The following is a 27,245-nucleotide window of genomic DNA, read 5'->3' as shown; positions in this document are numbered from 1 at the left end:
AGACCCTGATGCTGGGAAAGATTGAAGGCAAAAGGAGAAGGGGACAGCAGAGAATGAGTTGGCTAGATAGCCTCACCGATGCAATGAATATGGACTTGAAAACACTCCAGGAGAGAGCGGAGGACAGGAAGGCCTGGCATGCTATGGTCCATGGGGTCGACTGAACAACAACAAATATGAACTCCTGCTCACCTAATTATACACCATTTAAAGTTACAATGCTATTGGCAGCACACCCAACAGTGATTTGCAGTGACATTAAAATCAGGGTTTCCAACTTTTTATGCATAGAGGCAATGACCAAGATGTTTGTTATGTTTCAAGGAAGAACATACATAATGGGGCAGGGTAGAAATATAGAATGTAACTTAATATACAATTATAATAATGCAAGTAAATAAATCCGCACTTACTTGGTGTCAGCCAGTTAGACCAAATGCAATTATGTATTACTCATTCGGTTCGCCACAGAATTCCTAACTGTTCAAGACAGCCCATCACACAGAATCCTGAATTACTTAATGGTATCTTTCCTTCTTGTACCTCATATAGCAACCCACACACTAAACTTCAAAAAAAAAGGAATCATCCACTGTTTCTCACACAAGCCTGTAGGCTATCTCATTCTGCTTTTATAGCTTTTGTTGTTGTTGCTAGTCAAGCAGAGACAAACTATCCCTTGGTTGGTTTGAACCTCTGAAGGACTATGAAAACTCAAGAAATTACAAGCACGTTAGAACAACATTCAAAAGGTAAAATATGAACTGCTACCATAAATAGCATGCAAGTAGAAGTTAGTTACAGTTGCGATTCTATTCACACTTACCTGTGAGTGAATTGTATTGATCTCCATAGGTTTCACTTCCAAGGAGACATGCATAGGATTGTACTATTAGCCCCCCTTTATTTGGTACGCAGCTCAATACGACTAAAGCACCTTACAGCACAATCCTATACACATCTGCCCAGAAACAAGTCCCAGTGTGTTCAATGAGACTTACTCCCAAGTAATTGTGCACAGGATTGCAGCTTTATTGACACAGCTTTTGCAAGTTTTCCCCCTTTGTCTTACGAATCAACACCTCCTCCCCCATAAGCCAAGAAGTTGAAAGAACACAAACGTGCAAAACAGGCACATTTCTGCGCTGGCCAGATGTTCTTGCAGTTCTTTGCCATATATATACACCGCTCACATTTTATTTTGTGAATAAAGAGACTTTTATTCCCGTGCGCAACCCTTTTCCCCGAAAACATTTCTTACTGCCGCCGCCCCAGCAGCAGCTTTTCTCTGAGGCTCTTTCCCAGCTGTTAGATCACGTTAGACTAACACAGCTGGAAGAGTTCCGAAATGGAACGAGGAGGACGGGAGGTGGAGGAGAGAGAAACAATTAAGAGGCTTTTGCCCTCTTTCCTATTGGCTCGTGTCTACGGGACTCTCCGGGCTCCCGACATTTCATTGGCCAAAGTTTCCCTCTTCCCCTGGAGCTAATTGGAGGAGGTTGAGCGTCGAGGGGATGGAATCCCGGGGGAGGGGAGTGAATGGGGGACGCAAAGCAGAAGCAGTCCTGTGGTTGAGGAGGGTCACCTGCAGGTGGGGCGGTTTAGCAGCGGGAGTGCGCGCGCGCGCCCCTATGGCCGGCAGAAGGGGAAGGAGGCGCGACGCGGCTTTACTTTTCCTTCTTTTGCCGCGCAGGGCGCCCTCGGAAGAGGGATTTGCAGCTGAAAGTGTGGGCGCTGCAGCTGTCAAGGGGAAGACGCAGAAAAGGCAGCAGAAGGGGTGGGGGTACGGAGAGAAACAAAGAACATGGCGAGGCATTGCGAGCGAAGAGGTGGAGTCTGAGGTGACGGGAACCGAGTCCCTTCCCGCCCCCTGGGAAGGCAGGCAAGGACAGCTGAAAGGAGGACAATACCAAGCTGGCCGTGCTCCCGGAGCAGGAAGACCAGCGAGAAGGAGGGGAGAGTTTGTTTGTGCAGTTCGGTTCTCGGGGCCAAACTACACGTGACGTTAAGCGCGTCGCTCTAAGTTGCGTGAATGTTTTTACAATTGCAAAGAGTAGGGAGGGGCGAGCAACCGGGATCCGTCACGCTCCCACTGCCGGCGCAGTTTGTGCTGGGGTCTCTCCTGCAGCGTAGAAAAGAGGCTCGACCTAAAGCCGCGGTGCTCCCCTCTGATATGGGCGGGGAGGAAGGAAGAGCGTTGCGGAGTAAGAGGAACTGGCGGGCAGCCAGGCTAGGTGGGCTCTTGCTTCGGAAGCCACTCGCAGCGCCAGTGGGGTGCAAAAGCGCGGGGAAGGGGGTGGGGGGCTCTTAGCCGCTCCGCCTTTTAGCGCCGGGCCGACAGGGCGCGCGCCAAGAACTTTGCCGCAGGTGGAAGGAAGGCGGCCGCCGCCGCCGCCGCCCTCGCCTCCCTTCCCTCTTCCTTTTGCCCTTTGCTTCGTCGGGGATGCTGTGGGAGAGGAAAAGAGAACGTCGTCGCCCCTGGGACTTCAGCTCCTTTGCTGTCGCTGCCCTACAGTCCGTCGAATGACTTTGGGGGAAAGTGGGGACGATCGCCCGCCTTGCTACGTGCGGTTGTTAATCTGCCATGCTTTGCCACTGGGCGAGCAACATTCCGGAGCTGCTCTCAAGTTTTTGACAAGATTTTCACTGGAGCGTGTGTGACTGCGGGAGGGTGGCGGGAGACGTCTCTTGGGTTCCCTCTTCATTTGAGGCCACAACTGCTTCTGCTTGGCTTGGAATAGACCCTTCATTCCTTCCCATCTCCCTGTCTCTGATCGTTCTAGCTTGTGTCAAAAACAGCAGCCTGGATCGCAAGGGACTTGGGTGGGAAAGATGGACTGAGTCTGCAGAGATGCCCCATTTCTGGAGCAAATCCAACGGAAAGGGTCGAACTGGCTAGCCTGATTTTGGTTTTTGGTTTTTTTTTTTCTTTTCAGGGAGAAATTTGCAGTCTTACAACCCCTGGAGTTGGCGACATAAGTGAGTGAGCTCTGCAGGTGCAGCAACAGGTATTTTTAAAGATTGGGTTCAGCTACTGCCATTTTTCTCTTTTTGTTCCTATCAGCAGGATCTAGTTCAATTGTGCTGGGAATTCTGACCCCTCCCTAGGTATGTGTACTGGTAAGCAAGTCCCACTGAGTTAGTTAGAGCTTACTCCCAAGTAAGTGCACAGAGGACTGGAGCTGAAGGGCAACTTTTGAACTCTTCTGGTTCATTTTTCTTAGCCAAGTTCATTTGATAATGATGCAGGGGATGGGCCTACATGCAACAAGAAGGGATGATGGGAATGGCTACAAGTTTAGATGAAGATGGAATGTTACCTGTTTAAAGCTAAACATATAATTCTGTGTTTTAGTGTATTAAAAAGGAGCATTCTTATGGGCTAAATTGTATTGAGATCTCTTAGGCTATTTCTCGCTTTAATCTTACAGGAGCTCTGAGATTTAAATTGTTCATTTGTATAGCAGAGGGTCTTTCCTACACTTGTGGAAAGGAATAAGTTTCCCAAGTTTAAAATGTAACTTAATCTACTTGGTTCCCTCCACCTCTACCCTGTGCCCTCCAGAGATCAAGGTTATCTGTTCATCTTCTCTTTAAACTCTTAACATTAGGGCAAACTTCAATATCACTTCATGTATTGGTCGACCTTGAAAGTCAGTTCTAATGGGTTTTCGGACCTCAGAGGCCACTCAGATTCATTATTCACCTTGAGGACTTGTGATCTGTCTTTGGGAAAATGTAGAAATAGTCTTCTGAACCACTTATCTATCTTGACAAGGTACTGCTGTAGAAACTACAGTATCTGCCAAAGTATTCTTTTTCTTTTAATGTACTACCATAAACTCTCAATTTTTTCCCACCCCCTCTGAGTTGTAATTATTTTCTGAAGGTCTTTGCCCGTGGTATATACACACACACCTTCACTAGTTGCAATAGCACTGTGAAGATCCTGGTTACTGTTTGGGTAGTGTTGCATGAATAAACAAGTTGCTTAACTCTGGCATATGAGATACATTGGTTGAGAAGTGTGGAATAAGTTAAGCACTTCCTAAGAAGCCTACTTGGCTAATACTTTCATGGCCATGGGTTGTGCGTGTATTTTAAAAAGTACTAACAAGTTCCACAATGTCTTTTCTGAGGTATGTGGTCTCAGATACTCAAGAAATTATACAGTCAAAAGTTCTTCACACTAAGGTACTAATTCTATAAAGCCCAGTGAAGGAAATCTTTCATCCTTCTTGGGGGTTGGTATAAAACAAAGACATGCCTTGGTCTACTTGATTAAGCACAGCTAATAAGACAGCGTAGCAGCATTCTAGCCAGTAGTATAAATACTAATTACACTTTTGCAGAAAACAGTTAGCTATTCTGAATGTGCACACACAAATCTCTGTGTTCCTCAAACTCTAATGTATTGCTAGCATTAAAGTTTGAGGGTGCCATTACACACTGACCAAACTTCAGAAGTCTTTCTCTCTCCCCCCCAAAAGTGTTGACATTTAATTGACCTTTGAAGGCTCATTCTGTTAATCATACTCAAAGCACTAAGGCTATGGTCGACTGATCTGGTGTTCCTCCATTTAGTCGTGTTCAGCATATAAATTCTGCAGCATAATTGCTACTTATTGAGCAAGAGTTTCTTTTCTTTTCTGAAAATGGGAGAGACTTGCTTTGCCTCAGGCAGGGCACTTGTAGAGTTCTGATTCAAAATGCTTTCCTGTCATTAGTTGGAGGGTGTGGCTTCCAGTTAGGAAAGCAATGGAAATTCTTGTCTGCTTAAACTGCTTTTTTTATGCTTCCTGAAGCACTTTGCAATGGTTAGATGAGTAACCTTGAGAACTTGAACATTCTCTGTCTTGTATAAATCGGAGCACGTGTTCTGAAATCATATTTCATGATTTGTTACCTTTAAAATTTATTCTTCTGGCACATCTTGCATTTTGAAACAAGCTGTGTTAACATCCTGAACAAAAATTGTTGGAAAACACATTTACATTAAAAGCTCACACTAATATATTTCAAGAGCTACATACAAAGCATATGCATCTTCTACTTTTTCTCAAGGCTAAAACACTGGAATTAAAGCACTTGCTTGCCAGGGCTGCCTTTTGTACATGACTGACTTGCGAAAATGCAAGTATAAGCATAGATCAATGCTATTTTGTTTTTTTGCTGGGCAACTAGTGAAGCATTAACTTGGCATTAGTTGTGCTGTAAAGCCAGAACTTTTAGCTGAAGCATAAGCATTAGTTTTTTCTTTCTGCTGGAGTATATCTGGAGTTTGTATTTTTCTGTTTTTAGGACAAGAGTGTGTTTCCTGTAAGTCTGCTTTGCATACCTTTTATTTTTAGCAGACCCTTAAAAAATACCAGCCAAACGATGGCTGGATTATTAAGGAACATAATGCTTGTAGATCTGATTTCTTATTAATTTGCCAGTGCAGCTGAAAACAAAGAGGCTAGTTTTGCGTGAATAGGTTAATGGAACCTTAGGAGAGAGTGGTTGGATTTCTAAATGAATTTTCTCAAACAAGCCAAACCCACAAACACAAGAGATTGGAGGCAAGTTCAGAGACAGTTCCCAAACTGTTGCTTTGTGTGGTATGACTACGGCTCTACCCAGGCCCCAGGGTAATCGTTTAGTGTAAACATGTATGTACAGAGTTAGAGGCTTATGGTCCCGAAATGATAGATGTCTTCCAAATGCTTTACAATCTTATAACCTAATGCTCCAGTGCATAAATGCATAGGAAGACCATAGGTGTAATCAAGAAGCTTAGCAGTTCAGGACAACTATGCAGAGGACAACTATGCAGAGGACAACTATGAGACTTGTCCTCTTTGGGCCTCTCAACATTAGCAATGAACACCTGCTTAGGTTGGCACTGAATTTGCTCCCAGCTCAGTAGTTAGATGAAAGGTACATGGTGACCTCTACAGTATACAGTGCTTCAAATACAGCACTTCCAACTTTAAGCCACAGGAAAAATTTTTTGCCAGTTCTTGCTTGGGGCCCACTTTCTGACTGAGGCTGCAAGCCTATAACTACTTAATTTGAGGGTAAGCTCCATTGAACACAATGGAACTTACTTTCCGAAATAGATTTGCCCTGTGAACTATACAGTTTCAGCAGGTTAAAGCATAGCCTTCTCAGTCAAACAAATTGGAGAGCTGGCAGAAGTCCAGAAAAGAGTAATAGAACTGGAAAAGGTGCAAACGTGGATAACCAAAATGATCAAGGAGCTGGAACAACTCCTGTATAAGGAAAAGTTACAATGTTTGGGGTTGTTTAGCTTAGAAAAAAGCCGAATAGGGGATGACAGAAGTATAATACTGTGCATGGTGTGGAGAAAGTAGACAGGGAGAGGTTTTTCTTCCCCTCATAATACTAGAAACTAGGGTTTCTATTATGAAGCTGATGGGAGAATCAGAACAGATAAAAGGAAGTACTTCACACAGCACATTGTTAAATTGTGGAATTCACTACCATAAGATGTAGTGATGGACACCTACTTGGATGGCTTTAAAAGGGGATTAGACAAATTCATGGAGGATAAGGTTATCAATGGCTACTAGTCATGATGGTTATATATGACCTCTAGTATGGGGCGCATGCTTCTGCATGCCAGTTGCTAGGAAACATGAGCAGTAGGGTGCTATTATACTCATGTCCTACTGACGGGCTTCCCACAGACTGGGCAAACAGAATCCTGGACAAGATAGGCTTTTGGTCTGATCCAGCATAGCTCTTCTTAAGTTCCTGCTCTCAATAGTCCCTGCATGGATTATTCTTTAGATAGCAGTGTCATGTCCCCCTTCAAAACTCCTGAGTTCCATCAGTGTTTAGTATAGTTGCGTCCATAAGGATGAGTTTATACCAGCTGCTACACCAGTGCAACATAGGAACACATGGATATGCTGCTATTGCTGCAATGATTTGAACATTAGGGTGCTGGATACTACTATAGATGTGATCTTAACTTGGATCTGAGGTATACCTGGAAATTGGTTGTAGGCGCTGAAATTGTCATACATACTGTACGTGTAACAGGTTGGATAATATGATACAGAGTTCCCAGATAAGTATGTATAGGATTGCAGCCTAATATATCTCCACTTGTATGTTGTTGAGAATGTGGACAGAGAAACATTTTTCTCCCCCACAATTCTAGAACCTGGAGTTACCCAGTGAAACTACTGGGCAGTAGAGTCAGGACTGAATGTAATAAAGTATTACTTCACACAGCACCCAATTAATTTAGGAAATTTGCTGCCACAAGATGCAAACAGCTTAGATGGCTTTAAAAGGGGATTAGGCAAATTCATGGAAAAGGGGTCTATCATTGGTTACAAGGAGCACATCATTCTCTTTTTACAACAGCTTCACAGGCTACTGGTCTGTATCAAGGCATGATTCAAGGTGCTGGTTATGACCTATAAAGCTCTATACAGCTTGCAACCAGGCTATCTGAAAGACGGCCTTCTACCACACGACCCAGCCTGGGTTTTAAGGTATTTGGGGCAAAACCCCTTCTCCTGGCACGTTTTGTGGGGATGTGAGAGAGGGCCTTCTCAGTAGCAGCTCCCACGTTCTGGAACTCCTGACAAGGAACGCTGGGTTGCCCCCTATCTGTTATCCTTTCATGGCAAACAAAGATTTTTTATTCAGGCAGGCCTTTGGCCTGTAAACTGGTCTGTTGCTGAGGTGGCTTAATTCACTGGTGCTATCTAGACCATTTTCAGAGGCAGCATGTCTCTAAACAACAGTTGTTGGGGAGCAACTATGTGGTGGGGGGCTTTTGCCTTCATGTCATGCTTGTGGGCTTCCTGGAAGCATCTGGTAGTGGAAGACTACCTTGGAGCCCTGTGTAGATTGCACTGAAGTCCATTCTGGAAGAAAGGCAGGCTGTAAGTGCAATACATTAAATAAATCTGGTGGTTGAAAACAGGATGCTGGATTAGATGCACCTTTGGTCTGATCCAGCAGGGGTCTTATCAGAGCATATCTTCACAGGCAAAATGTGCATACTTTGCCTCCAAAAAGAAGTGCAGAAATGCATAAACCTTCCCTATCTTCCTGACTCAGGGGACATGTCCTATAGTATATTACAGAGCAGTAGCCATGTTACAGCACAGTGCATCTGGTATGGAGTGGGTTCTAGTCCATGAGAGCTTATGCCACAAAGCTTTTTTTTCTTTCTTTTTTGGGGGGGCTGCGTTAGAATAGCTGGGCTAGGGTATTCCATTCTAGTGCAACTGAATAGTTTTTTGGGGTAAATTTTAAACTCGTATACTTTTCCACGTGTATTTCACTACCTAACCTGCTTCCTAACATAAACATCTTTATGACAGAACGGTGCTGCTTTGCATCTTGTGGGTGTTTTTGCAGGTGAATATTTTAAGCTTGGCTAAAATGTTTTTTGTTTACAGTTCAGTAAGAGTTAATCTGATATTGCAGTGATGTAAAGGTGTAATATATTAACAACTTGAAGTACATGACCTTGAGAATATAATAATGTCAGTGTTCCAGTTGCTAGGTCACACTTTTAGTTAATTAATAATGAGAACGTCCAGGTTTGTTGTAGGCTGCTCCCCTCATAGCTTGTCCCATATAATATGCTGAATTACAGCTGGGAAGATGAGCCCACAAGTTAATGGAGTTTGTAATAAATGTCCTATACTGAAATACTTAACTTGAAGTGGGAAGAACTTTCCCATATCTCCTGTGTGTCCATAAAAATCTGTCCTCAAATTCAGGGACCTTAGGTGAAGTACATTATCCCCAAATTGTTAGTAGTTGGCTTAATATGTTAAGAGCTGATTATGTGTGGTTAAAGAAAAGGTTATGAGGCACAGTAGAGGGGCAAGATGTATATTGGGGTCCCCAACATGGGCACCTTGGCTCTCACAGGGACCTCCAACTGCACTCATGAAGTTTCTACTCCCTGTCCTTTTCAAAAAATTATTTTTAATTAAACTTGGAAAAACTTGAGGGTGCCAGATTATCCTTCCTGTTCCTGCACCTGCTGCAGATCTGCTGTTTGAGGGCAGGCAAAGAAGGAAAGAATTATTTTCTGGTCCCGCCCAATCTTCTGCCCACACAGACCTTTTCTCTTTAATCTTTGTCTCCCCAGTCCTGGTCTCTAGCCTCACTTTCTCCCCCAGCTCCTTTCCTTGCTGTTTCTCTCCCTTCTCTAGCTGCCTTCTTTCTGTCCCTTTCTAGCCTTGCTGTTTCTCTACCCTTTTGCCTTGCTATTTTCCCCTCTCTCCCAGCCTTGCTGTTTCTCTACCCCCCACCTCCTTAGCTCACTTTTGACTAGCTAGGCCCCTACGGCAGCCGTTATGTAACAAACCACATCCTCTGTGGGAGCCATTTTGTGGTGGTACCCACAGCAATTTCTCAAATTCCCAAATGTGCCTATGGATACAAAAAGGTTGGGCACCCTGATGTATATGGTCAAACCTCTATAACAGTGTTGCATCTGGACTGGAAATCTACTCTGAAAAACAGGAAGGACTAGAATATTAATTACTTTCAAATGGACATTATACTGGACTTGAAAGATGTAACAGACTAATTCTGTGCAAGTTAAGTCCCATTTAGTTCAATGAGATTTACTCTCAAGTAGGTTTGCATAGGATGTAAACCTAAGAAATCTAACTACTGTGCCCCATTAAGTATTTGCATACAGCATTCGAGCTATTTGGGGGAGCTGAGAGTGAATTTAGAGACATGACATGAATGATATGTGAAAAGCAGATATGTGCAGTAAAATCTAGTTATAATTGCCAGTTGATATGAGTAAATTAGGGTTATCCCTAAAAGGTGACTTGTATATATTTTAAATAAATAGACTTGAATTACTATGGAAAAGGTATACTCTTTAAAGATAAGGGCATTCTGTATAATTCAGGTGTTCCTTGGTGCTTTCCTAGAGTTTCTTTGAGAATTTCTGGAAATGCCACATTGCTTTGCATAAACTTATCGTTACTATTTCAATAAAGAATTCAAGTGAAGGTGAAATATGGGTTCCCTGCAGTTTGCAATTCGTGAAACAGCCTCCCTCTCCTCTGGAGCAAATTTTCTCTTCTGTTGTTGACCTTAACTGTGGTTTAGCATTGCTTCTGCAGCCCCACAAATTATAGCTAATGCTGCAACAATTTTTATTTGTTTTATACTTCACCTTTCTACCAAAAGATAGCATTCAATGCAGCTTACAAAATAATTTAAAATAGATTACAACAATAAAGGTCATTAAATACAATAAAAACATAACACTTACAGGATAAAAACAACACTCAACCCGCAGATCCACTTACAGGCCAAAGGCCTTCTCAAATAAAGTGGTCTTTGCTAGCCTTCGGAAGGGTAGCAGAGAGGGATCATTGCAAATATGCTTTAAAACCTGGTTTCAAAATCTGATTTGAAGGAGACATGTCTTGTTGGTGCGTTAACCATGGTGAATGCTGGGAAATGGGGTAAGAGGAAGGGGAGTAGCCTGAATGGTGTAATGGCCGCTATATGGCCGCCTTTGAAGCCCCCCCCCCCATGCTACCAAGTGTCAGCAATGCGGCAGCAAGAACAAAAGCCCTATCCCCTGATCCCTGCTATATTGGATGAGGACATAAAAGTGGTCAGGGTTCAAATCTCCAGTCACCCCTCATGCTCACTGAATGGGACAGTTACTTTCTCAGCCTAATCTACTGTGATGAGGCTGTTATGAGGATAAAATGAAGTGGAGCCAGGATAAAATGAAGAGGAACCACATATGTCTTTGAGCCCCTTGGAGGAAAGGGCAGCGGGGGGATTAAAATACAGTCAATAAAGGAGCAACTCTATTGCCACTAGACACTGCCTAGAGGGCCATAGGATATGCTCTTTTCTGGGAACTGACCTTGGAAAACCGACCTCTCCCCTTGTCTGCGCTGCCTCTGAGGCAGCGTGGAGAAGCCCCATCCTCCATGCTTGTAAGACGAGCATGGAGCGACTGAAAAGGGGCATTCCGGGGTGGGGAGAGCAGAGCTGTGTGCACGACACATCCATTGTGTCGTACAGCAGCTTCCTCTCTGGGTTGGGCCCTGCGCCACTAGGTAGCCGAAAATAACTGTCTAGCGAGAAACAGCAAGGCAGGAGAGGCGTGGAGGGAACGATAGCCCCTGTGCCTCTCCTGCCTTGCTTTGGATAGCTGGTCACCTCTGCGTTCGAAGGCGGCCACCTATCTAGTTAGGATTGCGCCCTAAATATCCTGAGGGTGACTGCCAATTTGTGAACTGTGGCTTGTAGGGATCCACCATTACATTTGTCATGGCTTATTGTGAAGGTCTTAGAACATAAAAAGAGCCATACTGCATCAGACCAAGGGTCCATCTAGTCCAGCATTCTGTTCACACAGTGCCCAACCGGCTGTTGACCAGGAACCCACAAGCAGGGCATGAGTGCAACAGTACCCTCCCACCCATGTTCCCCAGCAACTGGTGTACATAGGCTCACTGCCTCTGGTACTGGAGGTAGCACATACCCATCAAGACTAGTTGCCGTTGATAGCCTTTTCCTCCAGGAATTTGTCCAACCCCGTTTTAAAGCCATCTTCCTCTTTGTAATTGTTCTGATGTGGTAAAGAGAGCTCCCAACTTCATAGAGCACAAAGTGCAAACTTAAAAAAAAAATGTTGTAAAACAGTAGTATAGTAGCCAGTGACATACCTCATGTTTTATTAGCCATGAGAGTAGCTAAACATACACATGCTTCACCTGACTCCCTGGCTCCTTTGTATCCAAAGGCTTTTGAGTGTTTTGTGGGGGTTTGCCTTTGAGCAGCAGACTTGCATGTGATTTTGCAAATTGCTTTTACAGCTCTGGGGATTTGAAAGTGGCTTGCCCTGTGACATGGAGACTGCTCCTCTAGAAATGCATGTTCAAAGCCCAGTTAGGGTACAGAATTAGTCACATTATAATTGCAGAGATGTTTGCGAAGACTCACATAAGGAAGTGATGTTTAAAACCAATGCAAATTAAATGACTTATAGAAGCAAATTTTTGTAAGACTCATTTCAAGAAGTTCTAGAGTCTGACACCATGTGTTTTACTCTTCACATAAAAAGTTCTGAAATAAAGTATAATAAGTGCATTCTGCACATTAGCTGTGGCTCTTGACGTTAATAAGAGCCTCGTGTGGCACAGAGTGGTAGGCGGCAGTATTGCAACTGAAACTCTCCCCACGACCCGAGTTCGATCCCAGCAGAAGCTGGGTCTCGGGTAGCCAGCTCAGGTCAACTCAGCCCTCCATCCTTCCGAGGTTGGTAAAATGAGTACCCAGCTTGCTGGGGGAAAGGTAGTCATGACTGGGGAAGGCAATGACAAACGACCCCGCTACAGTCTGCCATGAAAGCGCCAGTGCAAGCAGCGTCCCTCTAGGGGTCAGTAATGACCCGGTGCTTGCACAGGAGGAACCTTTCCTTTCCTTGACATTAATGATACTTCTGTAAACGTAGGTGTTAACTGTGTTGCATGTAGCATATGTGCTAGCCACAGCCGTTGATAAGTGGTTACCATTGTAGTCCTGGTGCCAAACATATTGCCCACCCTGAGTTAAAGTGAATGTTGAATGACTGGTAACTTGGCAATATTGAAAGTGGGTCATTTTTAATGTCTTAAGGTTAAAGAATATTCTTTCTGTCCAGTGCTCTTCTTTAACTTTATTTGGACTATCTTAGTATTTGTTAAACTTGATCCAGTAGTGTTGAAAGACAATGATCCAGTTTGCATGTAATGATCAACCATGGATTAATTGATCGCTGTGTCTGTTTTGTACGCAGGTTAGCAGACAACTCAGGAACGTTCTGTTCCTAGGTTATTTGGCATGACGTGCGAACCTGGCATTCTGGATTATTGAGGGAGAAACAACTCAGACTTTTAACCCAACAACAAACCATGTGTTAAAACTCTGGGTTGTTTCTCCCTCAGCATCCTGGAGTGCCAGGCTTGGACATCACAGTAAACAACCCAGAAATGGGATGTTCCTGGGTGATTTGGTAAACCAGATGAAAAGCGGAACTGGCAAGAAGATAGGAGGCAGCATGCTCACTTGCACGTGACCCCAACAACCTATGGGTTAAGCAACCCATGGGTTGACATTACGTGTGAAACAGTCACAGAAGCACCTTCAATTAATGGTTGAAGGTGTAATGAAAATGTCACAAATCTTATTTTTCTGAATTTCTAGGAAGTTAATTAGCAACTACAATGCTCCTAGAATATGTGAGCATATGATGACAATTCAGATGAAAAGACTGGATTTCAGTAAGTAAGGCTTTTATTTCTCTTAACATCCAGATATATTTTTAAATATACTAAATAATTCAATTTGCTTACACAACTGAGAATGAATTTTGAGAAGTGTAACCCATATGTACATCTCTGAGAAGCAAAGTTAGCAAGCATATCACTGCCATCTCCCCCCATGACACACAAACACCTTCATGGTAGCGCTATGTTTTGGGACTGCATGTCAGTGAACCTTATGAAACTAATTTTAGGAAATACATACGGAAGTCGAGAGTGCGGACAAATAGTGCGATTATGTTAATTTCAGGTGGGATTGGCAAAGGCTGATGGCATTCCCATTTTTTTGAGATGGAAACATTACAGAATAGAACTGAGGCAAAGGAGAAGTTGCTTTTCATGGACACATTCAACAGTGTTTGTGTCCTCATACGAAGGGGATGAAAGTGTTCGCCCATGCAGAAAGATGGCAATTAATGATAGGCTGGGATTGCCCGTGTTGATTGATTCAGGAAGCATTCCTTTGTTCTCAGTTGGCTTCATTGACATCATGTAACAAAATCTGATTTGGTACGTAGTATGATGATGTCATCACATTCTCTACAGCATTGTTTGGGATCATTCTTAGAAGGCCAAAGAAGCCCTAACTAGAAAGAAATGGCTCTGAAGCAACAGCAGTAGAGATGGAAAGCAATGGCAGTGAACATAGGTTTGAAAAAAGGCGAATATCAAGGTTTTTGTCGAGCTTTATTAGACAGTCCTCCTCTACCCCTTCCCTTCCTTCACAAATCTATAATAGTTGGATGGGGTAATTAACCAATGAGGTAAATATAGAGACAGGGTGCTTTGCTGAAGTTAAGAGAGGCAGTGTGGCATAGGGATGGAGGTCTTGCGTTTGGATGTGGGAAATCCAAGTTTGCCTGGAAGTAAGCTGGGAGCTGTTGGGCTAGTCACTACCTCTGCTCGACTTTATGCTCGCAACCCGCTTGTGTTATATAAACACTTTGAAATTTTTTGGAGCAAGGCCAAGATACAAATATAGTAAAGACGCATGTAAAATACTGTTTTGTTGGCGGATTGTGAGCCACTTGAAAGTGTCACCGCTGTCAGGGTTTTTTTTTGTCATCTTTGCTTCCCCTCTGAGTCATATCAGTCAAGACTGAAAGGGCTGTTTTTGCTTAGACAAGAGGGTTGTGGTAGCCTAGTGATTTTTTTCTCTTTCTGTGTTTCTTTGAACAGCTTAGTCACATGCCATATTGCAAATTTGTTTTTGAAACTTCCCACCATTTAAAAAAAAAATAATTTTGCAACATGGCACAAGGGTCTGAGGAACCATTAGTCTAAAGTAAAGGAAGTATCTTTATGGCTTCTGTATATTGATATTGAAATGCAAATAAACTATTACCAAAAAAAGAAAAATTAGTCGAAAAATTATTTGGGCTCTTCAGTTCTTTGGATGCTGGCCATGTTCTCTACGGAATAACTTAAAAGCAAGTAGATTTCTTCCAGTGAGAGAGCTGTTACCCAGTTTGTTGACTTTGGTAGCAGTTGAACTGATCTGTGTGAATGCATTTTTATTGTGTAGCTTGACCCCGAGCATCATTTTCTTTATTGGAATTGCCCTTCCCTTCATCAGATGAGTAACTTCATTTTATTTGCTCTTTTTCCTGGATTTTTAATACATTTAATAGTTGCTCAAAAAAATCATAGCTGAGATAATCTTCAAAAGCCATCTTCGGAATGAATGTTTTTTCCTTGCCTGAAACATATGAGTAACTTCCATGCTAAAACAGAACTCTAAACTTTACACACTATACACAACAAAACATTGCACACTGTGCAAAACCCACAACAAAGTATTGCACATTGCAGGAAAAAACATTGCACACCATTGTCCTGCATAATGGGGCCCCTAATTGTACTGTGAAAACTGAAGCACTTTAGACATGACCTTGCTTTGACTTTGATACAGATATGATCTGTTTGATGTCTCAGAGGGAGCCATACATATGGAAAGTGAAATGGTGTATTGTTGACACAATGTCCTTCTTCTAATGAGTTCAAACAACCAAGAACTTGTATTCTTTCAACAAATTTTCTCTCTGAGATAATGTATTTGCAGAATGGAAGTGTAATTTTCAGTTTCTGACAAAGCATAAATAAACTAAAATAACTTGCCTCTGCAGTGACTGACTTGGGTGGGAGTGTCATAGTATTTGATGTGTATATTCACTATCTGTTGGTGCTTTGTAAAATTGTTTACACCTGATGCTTTCTACTCTTGGAACAGTACCTAATGCAAGAAGTAATGTGTTCAACTTTGTGCTAGATCCTGAACTATAGATCCTGAACTATTCTGTTTGTAACACACTGATCTGGGCACCATGGCATGAATCTCAAAGTTACATTGGAAATCTGTTCTAAGCTAGAGAGAGAGGGAAAGTTGATCCTTGTCTGGAGTGGAATAGGGATGCCAAGTGCTAAGAATTCCTGGAATGCACAGCACTGAAAGTTTGCTTTGTTCCCTTAGTGACTTGACCCATTGAGAAAATGTGGTTTCCTAGGAGGCTTTAATAGCTCCCACTTTAGTAGTGAATAAAAGGAACCAACTCCTAGTATGATTTAGCTTGTTTTCACCTGCTGCCTGAAAGATGAATTTTCTTAACCTTGATGTAGAAAAACTTCTAACCTTGTGCCTTCAAAGGAGTGATTTATGTGGATTCTTCACATTTATCAGTTGAAGTAAATAACCCTGCAAGTTCCTGCATTCCAAATAACTAATACTCCCATAAGCCAGCTTGCTGTGTATCCGTTTCATTGCAAATATGTTAGGGGTGGAGGAACAACCTAGTGTCTTCCTGGAGGCTTCATTTTAACCAGCTGATTTGCTATAATTAATTGCTGTTAATGATACATTCTTGGGAAGCAGTGCTCAGGCATTTGAGCTTATGTAGGTCCCTTATTTTTCAACTGGATATATGCAGCCTGGTTAGACTCATTCACAGTATTCAAGACTTGTCACTGTGAATTGGCAACCAATGAGTATATGGGGACTTAAAGCAATGCTCCTTCGATAGTTCCTTTAGAATGCAATACCCATCAGGAGTTTGGAAAAATTCTTTTCTTTCTTGGCTATGCCAATCATAAGAAATTGCCTGCATATATTGACAATTAAATCCATAACTCCTTAGGAACACTGGTTGGTACACCTGCCTATTACATAACTTTGACTACTCATAGGTCTTCCTAAAATAAAAGTTTTGCACTCTTCTGCTGCAGTCTTTTTCTATGGTGAAGCAACAGGAGGAGGGCTGTTGGAAAGAGTCAACTTGGTTAACCTGCCTGGATCTAGTTGTAGGTTAATGATAAAGCAAAACAGCTAAGGAATGTATTTTGCTGTTGACAGTGAGCGACTGTAAACATCCTCGACTGGAAGCTGTGAAGCAGCAGATGAGGCTTTCAGTCGGATGTTTGCAGCTGCCAACTGCCACAGGCGTCAAACATTCAGAAATCTAAAAAGAAAAGTAGTCTCTTCTAAAATTTAAAATTGTCTAGGTTTCTGATGAATTGCTGCTAATTGACCTAATAGTAAATTCATATAGAACGATGCATTGGGGAGAGCAGAATAAATGGAACATGTCAAGTTATAGAGCAGAAATAGGCAGCTGGGAGCTCAGTCTGGGCCCCACAACTTTTCATTTGGGATGTAAATCCCAAGGACATCCTGTTCTGTTTTGTACTACAGCTGCTTTCTCTTTTGTGAACTGGACCACAAGCAAAGAGCCCAGTAACACCCAGTGAAGTGGTTTCCCAGGAAACTTTGAACTGGATTTTTTAATCAACATTTTTCTGATGCCCTAAATAGATTTGGTTGTGAATGATCACATGTTTACTTGCCTTTGGGTTTTGTTTACTAAATATAGGGGTGGATTGAAATGGCCACCTCATTTGCAGGTGGCACAGTGGGGGTGGGCATTTCAGGGGCCATATTAAATTCCTGGAACAGTTTTGGAGGATAGGGGGTTACCATGTTCAGTGGACAGTTCCTTAACTTTTTGTTGTCTTTTCTGTTAAAATGTTCAGGGTTTTTTTTCTGTTAAAAGCCGCTGTGATTTTAAGCAGCAAAAGTGTAGCCCTGGCCACTACCATCCATCCAGCCTTCTTAGAGTGCTTCTGGGACGGGTGATGGTTGTGGGTGGCTAGAGCTCAACTCCTAATGCCACAGCTTTTAAAAGAAAAAGAGGGGGGAAGGTGAGTTTCCCTCCCCAATGGTAAGTCCCCTCCCCTTCCCCCTTGAGTGGCTCCAATAGGTTCCTACCCCTTCGCTCTCTCCCCCCCTTCCCCCCTTTGTTTCAGGCTTGACCCCCAAACTCTCCATCCACTTCCACCCAAAATCAGTCCAGCCATGCCAGTATGCCATGTTAATTTTGCATAGTGTATACATGTATCACGTTTTTCTGGCTACCAAAGCTATTTATTTGAACTGAAATATTTGATTAGGGAAACATTCAGTAAAGCACTACACTAGATTAAATGTTGCAGCTGATTAATTTCCAAGTAAAGCTTTGAATCTGTTTTTATTGGAATACTTGTAAATATCTTAAGACATGGCAGCTCCATGGCATACATTTCTCTTGCACTGTTTAAATTTAAAGAGAAAAAAATGGAGGCATTGAAAACTGTTTGTATGCTAACTTTAGCATGCCCAAAGAGTTTTGTTTTTGCATTCTTCCTACCGAGAGTCGCCAGAAAAACATTACTATGATTTTGCATCTTTACAATCTTATTGGTGAAATATAATGGATACTAATTTTAATTTATGTACCAGTGCATTTTTAGAAATGGAAAATCTTCCATGGGCTGAATGTAATAGTGGAAAAACCTCTACTGCACAATACTGGTAACACCCACTGAAGGCTTAAGAGTAGGGATGTATGAGAAATTTGTTTCAGTTCATTTTTTATCAGGATTTATCCAGTTCCCACCTTACAGACCAAACAAGGACTTGGATGCAATCTGTGGTCTAAGTCCGTACATTTTCAAGCTTGCAGTGTGATTCGCAGATTCAAAATAATGTGTTTGATAACTTAAGTACATTTGAAAAATGTGCATGGAAAATGCGTACTTTCAAAAAAATACATACAAATATTTGATCAATGGGAGGAAAATGCATACATTTCTAAGATGTACATAACTGATGTCTACCTTTGGAAAAATACACACAAGTACTCACAGATTTTCATGCAAAGAGTAAACAAAGCTCGCAGCCAGATATGGTGTGGAGTTGGAATGAGCTTCAAGACGGAATTTGGAGAACTTCAGTGAGCTCATGTTTTGCCGGTTCGCACATCCCTACTTAAGAGTCAAGGTTTCTCCCTCACCTGTCACAAGGTACCTCAGACTTGCCTATTCAGGAGGTGTGTTCCTGCTGCCATGGCATCAGAACTACAGTTCCCAACTCCTCAGTGGGGCATACTGACCAGGCAGCACCCAGTGCTATGTTGGCAACCTGCTTTGTTGAGCTAGAGCACTCTACCTACCGCTAGACAGAGCAGTCTGTTTTCAGCCTATGTCACTTTTGCATGCGTTCACTCATGAGTTTGTTTTGTCCCATTTACACAGTTTTTAAAAAATGGCATGAAAATTTTTATTTAAATCTGTAATGAAATGCATATTTCAGAACTTTAAATCTCAAAACATGCATTTTAATGAGCTTTTGGTGTGTTACATTGCAACATTTGGGGAAGCGAAAATCTGATTTACGTTTTGATTTATTTCAGTCCATCAGGTGCGGATCAGGTAAGTTTGTATCTGAATTCACAAAGATTGAATTCCTCAAGCATCCCTATTCCTACTACTGTTCCTGCAAGGCACAACCTGTTGTGCTTGCCTTCCTTGTTCCACAGTCTGGTAAGGGCCTCTACATAGAGATGTGAAAGGTGGGGTGGGGTGGGGTGGGGGATGCACACACCCTCCCCAAATCCCTAGGAAAAAACAGAAAAAAGTATCCCAATTTTTCTAGTTCTATTTCCACCACCACTCCTCCATTTTTTCAGTGTGGGTTTTTTTTTTCTTCCCAGGCCTTCATATCTCTATCCTTATATGCTATTCATACTAAAGCATATTAAAGAGCTCTTTGCCTCTGATTTGCCTTGCTTGTTAGGCAGAGAGCAGAGCCAATGTTGCTGCTTCAGATCGTTTTTCAATGCAAAATATGGCCCCAGTTGAAAATTAATTCCTAACCACAGAGATACAGAGAATCAGATTGCAATCTGGATTGACATGCATAGGGCTGCTGTGAAAGAAGGCTGGGCATTTTAAAAGCAGCCTTTTAAATAGAGCGGTTAAACCGAAAATAGTGGACCTTGGGTTGAAAGTATGAAACCTGGCACACTTATACATGGACCTGTATTAAGCATTTTTTAATATGGATCTGGTTAGCAGTATCCTCAGGAGGCAGGAGACTGGTGTTTTGTCCATGAGTCATGACAAAAATGCTTAACGTACGGGGTGAATAATGCGGGATTTGGGTTTTGGGTTTTAGCAAGGTATACATCCCAAGGAATAGAATATTGTTGTCAGTATATCACCTTTCATGTGGATGTGGTTTTGTATCTAATCACAATTTATAAAAATCCAGAGCCAGCCCTGACACGCAGCAAGGCGAAGCCACCTGCTAAAGGCAGCACTGGCAGGAAGGAAATTTAAGACACAAGAGTACTTTGTTTGGTCATGCACACCTTCTATACAATGTCCTCTATGAGTTGCTACAGCGTGGCTTCCAGCCCAAAGCTTTTGTTGGGCGCCACACACTTTCAAGTGCATGCCATCATGCTAATAATAGCCAAAATATATATAAGCGAATAAGGAACTGTGCGTATGCACCCTGAGCTAAGTCTTGGGCCATCCCAAATCATATAGACAAACCTCAGTGCACATAGTCTCTATGAAAGGCCGTGGCCTCATGTTTGGTCCAACACTTCATTGGGGTGCAAGAGGCTGTCAAGCATGGTACTCCCATGCCGATAATACCCAACGTTTGTAGAAACAAACGCAGACCTGGAGGTGTGCACCCCCCAGTAAACTTTGGCCCATCCCAAATCACACACCCTAACCTCCATGGGAGCGTCCCCTACATATTAACACCTCCAAGTCCTGCCCAACATTTCATTTGGGTACCAGACACTGTCAAGTGTATTGCCACCATGCCAGGAAAAGCCAAAATATGTAGAAATGAACAAGGAATTACTTGTTTGGATTCTCAAACTAAGTTTTCTGTCACCCCAAATAATATATCCAAGCCTCGAGAAGAGTGGTCTCTTCTGCGAGATGTCACAGTATTGCATCCAATCCAATGCCTTGTTAGGGTGCAAAATACTTTCAAACATTGCACCCCATGCCAATAATACCCATGTATGTGGAAATGAATATGGAGGTGTGCAGTAAGCTTTGGGCCATCCCAAACCATATCCTTAAACTGCCTGGGAAGTGTCCCCTATTAGTGATATACGATTGCATTTGGCCCATCTCTTTGGGCACAGGACACTGTCAGGGAAAGGCAAAAAGTTTGCCTGGGACACATGGGACGTGAAGAGATACTGCTGTGTTTGGTATGTATAAAGTGTAAATTCTTAGAAGGAAGGCATAAAGTAATCATTAGCAAGCCAGATACCTATTTTTATCATATTTTTTTTGTTTACTCTTCAGTCCTTTCCGTTAGTGCCTGAAAAGATTGGCTCTTGTCCAACCATTGCAAGTGCATCTTATGGTCTTGAGTTTGGGGCACATTATTTTCTATGGTAAAAATAATGGAAAGAAAGAAATGATAATAAAAATGCCTTTTTCTCATGTTTCACTTTTGAAATATCTCTTTTTCTGGAACATTTTGCAGTGTGACACTGGAGACTGCTGTTTGGCAACCAAGAAGCCTAAAGCCCCCTTGGGCATGCACAACTAGTCGTGCCAGTTCTTCTGGACCCTAGCCAGTGTCTTTTAATGCTTGTATTGAAGTAATTGTAACTAGTTCACTCTAAACTAGTTAAATTCTCATTGGGCTACCTATCTGGTATTGTGGTTAGAATGACTACTATATTCTCTTTTCCTCAAGTAATTGAATCAGAATTGGAAGGGGCCAAGACATTATCCAAGATAGTTCTGGTTGATCCATCGCAAAAAGGATAATGCAGAGGTACAGAAAATCAACTAAAATGATTAGGGGGTTAGAGCACCCTTACCTATCCATGAGGAAAGGCTAAAGAGATTTGGGTTCTTTAGGTTGGAAATTGGAAAATTAGGAAGGCACATAATAGAGACATTTACAAAATTATAGCTAGTGAGATATGAAATTATATCCTGTGAGACACTTAGGAAATTATAACCTAGAGGCAGGTATCTTTACGAATAATCTTTGGGGGGGGAACCCCCTAAGGTGGGTAGAACCGCCCCTCCAAACAGCCTACTGAGGACTGAGAATAGGAGAGTGGTAAATGGAATGGTGTGGCTGGAACCCTGCACAGAGTCATGCTGCTATATTTTGTTGGCAAGTCCCAATTGTTTCCTCTATTTCTGAAGTTTGGGGGTGAGTGCATATCCTTAAGTAGTCAAAGCTGAACCAACTACACACAAGAGGGAGGTATCAGTGGGTTGGAGGGAACCCCCAAGATTTGCCGTAGTAGAAAAAATCTTCAGGAAAAAACCTGAAGGGGCCAATACTCCTCCCTCCCAAACTAGCTCAATGAGGACTTGAGTATGCTCAGTCACAGAATACAGAGTGATTGGAGGTAGGGTAGACTTTGGGAAAACTGGGCAGAGGGGATGGAATAGAATATCCTGGAAAGGGCCATGGCTTGCTGGCTGGAACAGGAACCCTCCCTGGTGCAACATTTTGTTGCAGGCCCCACTTGTTAACTTGGAGAGCTTTAGTGATCCATTTCAGTATTTTGCATATTAAGTGAGTCTGCTTGAGTACTAGTATTTCCTCCAAGTTTCATAGAGTGCTTAAATTAGGTAAGTGTGCTCCCTCATCTCAGTGTGTAGGGTAGGAGAGCCTCAGGCCCCGGGGGCCAAATCTGACCCACACGGGGTCTCAATCCAACCTTCCGGGATTCCCCAGATGACTACGCCCCCTCCCTGGACCCCACCTCTTTCCCCCCAACCACTGATGGTTTGCTGGGTTCCCTGCTTTTATGCAGGTTTTTCCCCATTCTAAAAGGTTGAAAAGCCTCTCCTAAGTAACTCCCAAGGCTTAGTTTTTTGCAGTAAGAGCTTGAAGCTAAAATATGCTGCTGTTCTGGATGTGCCTACTACTGGAATGTGGCCCCCAAGAGCTCCGAAATTCAGTTCAGTCCTTGGGCTGAAAGAGTTTCTCCACCTATGCTGTAGGTATTGAACAGCACCAGGGCACCCCTAACTACTGCAGAATGTTTCTAGATATCTCTCCGTTCAAACTGATGCCAGTCCATTTGTTACTGTCCTATGCATAGGGTTGTTCATCAAGAACAACGTAGACTAGTTTCTTTTAGGTCACATTTTTTGTAAAATATGTCATGTTGGACTGTGTAAAAAGTCCTGAAGTTTAGGCTTCAAGTGTTTACCTTGTCTACTAAATATATTTCCTTGTTGGGAAAGGAAGATGGGTTGGTCTGGCATGATTCACTAGACCCCATCCCTACTTCTCACCTTATTTTACAAATGTAGGCACTATATTGCTCTTTAGTATTCATGGGCCACACCATGAATAGGTGTGAATAGATTCCATGAATCTTTGTAGATATTCTCAGAGTTGTCTGCTAAGTTCTTTAGGATGTTCACTATTTGAATGCACACAATTTGTGAAAGCTATTTTTAACAAAATCTTGCAGAGCATCCAATTTGAACTGCAGGCAGCCAGGCTCTGAAGTGCCAAGCATCTGTGAATTCAATTGAATCCTGCACAATTTTACTAAGTCATCAATCTGAATTAAAATAATGTTGGGTTTTTAGGAAGTCTTGCAACTAAATTCCTTTTTACCACACTTAAGAATACTGTATTGACTTGGGTTTTTTGTACTAAATTCTGAGCTTCTTTAGAAGGAGACCGGAGGTGGTCTTTTTTCTAAAACAGATGGCTTGCGGCACTTGTTGGATATGTTGAATTGCAGGGTAAGGTTATTGTACACAGCCGTGTTCCTCCCGCCCCCCCTTCCCGAAAGCTGTAAAACAAGCAAGCGTTCTAGCTGAATCCATAAATAGATTGTTGGCTGGCTGACTATTTGTAAGGTATCTTTGCTTCTAGTGTCCTTAAGATTCAGCAGCTGTTAATGGGATTATATCATTCAGTGTCTAATGCAATAATAGGCCTTAAATGAGCAGAGGCACTATTTTTTTCCTTGACAGATAGGCAGACTTACTCCCTTTTTTTTTTTAAGTGCTGTACTCAACAGTTTCTAGTTATTTGCGAAGTGTATTCGCTCTACAACATGAATGTGCACAAGGGGCCTGTGCTATGAGTTTGTTTATTTAGGGGATTTATATACCACTCCGTATTTGACAAGATTAGAATCATAGAGTAGTAGGGTTGGAAGGGGCCTACAAGACCATCGAGTCCAACCCCCTGCTCAATGCAGGAATTCCCAAGTGGTGAACAATAAAAAGAAGGGGAGAAAAAGAATCCAAACACAGAATTTAGTGTACAGTCCTATGGCCCCTAGATGTTGTCTGAGAGGCTATAAGATACTGGGGACTTCCACCTCCAAGTCCGTAGGCAGAGCTACAACCTCAGGTGAGAATTCCCACTCAGATCTTCACCCACACCTCCTCCTAGTCACCACAGAAAGCCCTGGAGTTGCTCACCGTCCTAGGTTGGTGTCACAACCTCAGACAGGGAGGGGAAAAAAGGGGCATGCCGATAGGAGGGAGGGGGTGAAGGAAGAGAAGCCAGGATACAGTGTATCCTCTAGCCTCTCTAGCCCTTGGCCCCACGCCCACCATCATGATTCCACTAGACAGCCTTAGTTGCCCATCTAATGGAAAAAATGTAAAAGGAGGACAGAGAGGAAAAAATTGCCTCCGTCATTCCCCCCACCATGCTGTCATCAGCCTGACAGGGCATTGGATACCCAGAGGCCTCCAAGATCGGAGGCTTTTGTCTAGAGGGCATCAGCCTGATAGGGTTGCACCCTAAAATATTTAAATTTGGCTCATGTTATCTAAAACCATGGCTGGTCATTCAGAGAAGGCTTGTTGTATCATGAACCCACATCAAAGTTATAATATGCATCATATCCTGGAAAATGCTTTGTGGTAATCAACCAAAAATGTTGTTTAAAGGTAGCTGTTAGTATTTGGCAATATGTTGCTAAATTGCTTAACAAGCTTAGGAACTGCCTTTTGAGAATCAACTCCTTTCTCTTTCATCACTGATAAGAAGCAATTTCAAATCCATCCGTTAAGCCCAATTGTGTGGTTTTCACAGAACTATGCAAAACCTCAGAATAATATGGTTCCAGTTGTTTTCCCCACAAATTGTTCCAGTAACACAACTTGTGTTAACAGAACTTGGCTTATGTTGAAGATATAAAGACTTTTATATTCAGCAGAAGCTACATTACTTGCTTGGACTGAACGGATGTATCCCTTCTTAATCTTAAAATATTTCTGCACCTGTTTTTTAAATAAAGCCATCCATGAACCAGTTGGTCATGAGGTTGCATTATATACTGTAGTGAGATTTGGGGTTGGTCAAGATCCCTTCCAGCTCCGATTCTTAACTCTTAAGATTTCTGTTGGAAGAGCATCTGTGGGTTGCCTTGAGGCAATGTATCTAAGATTGTTGATAGCCAGTAGAGTTCAGGAGATTTCTCAGAGGGAGCTAAGATGGCCCAAAAAGGCACAGGTGAGGGGCAGAGATTGATTATCCATATTCCCCTCACTAGACTGGGGCACGGGAGACAGCCAGCAGGAAAGAAATGGACAAGCCAGCTGGGTTTTGAATGAAACTGGAAGAGAGACACTGAGAATGCAGTGGTGTTGGTGCACCCCCCATCCCCGGAAACCTAATGGAAGAACAGTATCTGATGGGGTGTTAATGCTCTGAGCCTCCACTTATGCTTGGCTTGTATGTGCATGTAAATAAACCATATATCACAAAATGCCACTTAGTCTCCTGTAATCTCATTCCAAGGAAAGCAAACCCTGAGTAAGTGCTGGAACTCTCAAAATCTCACCACTTGGAGAATTGGGGTGCTCATAACAATACATTTTATTTATGTGCAGTATGCACATTTATCTTTACCAGAGCCAACGAGGAAGGAAAATTAAATCTGTATTATGACCATTATGCTTCATACTTTCTTGTTGACTTATATCTGGGGCAAAGATGAGTTCTGTGTATGAGTAATGAATGGTCTATTCTCACTGGATTTCTTTCATGATTTGTGGGCTTTCCATTTAGTTTCCATTTAGTAGGTTTCTATGGCCTGCTTGTTCTACCATGAGTTGGGGTGCTTTTACTTAAAACGCCAACTTCCATTTATGTTGTTAGGCATGGGTTGATCACCTCAAGCAGAGTGATCATGTGTATTGGCCTTAATTACTGTTCTAAGAGTGTGTGTTCCGTTGAATGATAGATGAAGAACCCATTTCATCATTGCACTTTTTCTTGGTATTTAGCTTCTCATCACTTTTCTGACAAATGGAGATGTACAAGCCTTAACTTTTTGCTTGAATTGTACCTGCTTGCTTTGCTGTATTGAAAGGGTGAGGCAGAAGAGAGTGAGTTTTGCTGTACTTCGTTGAATTCAGCAGCTTCAGATGTTCAAGGAATAAAGGTAAAATGGTAATGTTCAAACTTTTAAATGCCTGACATGCATATTGCTTTGCTCACTTGAGCCAGTTAGCCCAGAAACTAGCACTACTCTTGCTGCTGGATGGATGGTAGGTTTTCCACTCTTTATTAGCTGCATAAACCTAATTTCCCAAGCTCTTCCCTTGCCACTTTCCTGTTGGTTTGATCTAATATATAGCTCATAAAGGATCACTCAAATGCCTGGTGCAAAGAAAACTGTAATGCGCAGTTGTCCAATTTTAAGACAAAAAATTCCTGAGGGATAGAAGCTCCTGATGTAGGACCCCCACCCGGTGATAGTGTATATTTCTTCTCTCCCCACCCCCGAACTGTATATTAAAAGGGTGCCTAACTCATAAGCCATGTACTCCATTTTAGGGTATTGGAGGTAAAAAGAGAAACCATGTAAAACATGTCTTTGTAAAATATCCTGAATTTTCATGAATACTGACTGTTAGAAACTCCATAAATATGAAACTGGCTCCCTTGCTTGGGGGAGGTAAAGGTACATGGAGAGGGGAGGGGGGAAAGGCAGTTCTTTGGCCTTCCTCTAAACGTAGCATTGCTTTCCTCCTAAGGCTTGTGGGAGTAAAGGGGATTGTATGTGTGTACTGAATGGATTGCTATTACATTTAATTTGTATAGTGATTAAAATAAATATTTTAATATATATTGTGCAGTCACTTTTCTTTACGTGGCTCACTTGTTTTCTAGGATAAATTCTCAAAACCTGTCACATGAATGAGACTGCTGTCTCATGTCTTTGTAAACAGTATATGGGTGGTTGGCTCCTTTTTAATTGTTTGCTCTGAGTACTGGCTAGGCAACTCCCTTCCAGCAGAGGAAATGGGCTGATGAATTCAACCTTACTCAAGTTTGTGCATATCCAGGAAAGCTATATCCTCGGTGGGGGGAGAAGGACTTGGACTCTTGCCACAACATATTCATTGTGTTTTAACAAGTGGGGGAAGCCACATGCTGCTTGCTTACTCCATTCACAAGCAGTTAATTTGGTGGGGGTGAGATCAAAAGATAGGATCTGACCGTTGCTTATTGCATGTAAATACCATGGGCATGTAACCATGTTTACCATGTAAATCCAATGGGCTGCTTACGCCTCCACTGATGATCTTGCACCCCGT

General features: G+C 42.4%; 1 long non-coding RNA gene across 1 annotated transcript in view; it reads left to right on the top strand.

Moving 5' to 3' along the window:
* The first annotated feature begins 1,532 nt into the window (after window positions 1-1,532).
* LOC146359253 (uncharacterized) overlaps window positions 1,533-27,245 on the top strand; it is a 36,941-nt gene continuing 11,228 nt past the window's right edge. Inside the window, exons 1-2 of the long non-coding RNA XR_014786594.1 lie at window positions 1,533-2,234; window positions 2,937-3,008. This is a non-coding gene — a long non-coding RNA (uncharacterized LOC146359253). The remainder of the gene's footprint in view (window positions 2,235-2,936; window positions 3,009-27,245) is intronic.

The sequence above is a fragment of the Heloderma suspectum genome, chromosome 1 (genome assembly GCF_057233095.1).
Source record: "Heloderma suspectum isolate Gila_16-S chromosome 1, 16-S_ref, whole genome shotgun sequence".
In the NCBI taxonomy this organism is placed as follows: domain Eukaryota; kingdom Metazoa; phylum Chordata; class Lepidosauria; order Squamata; family Helodermatidae; genus Heloderma; species Heloderma suspectum.
Note: the sequence above shows the minus strand (reverse complement) of the source record. Positions and strands in the feature narration are given on the sequence as shown.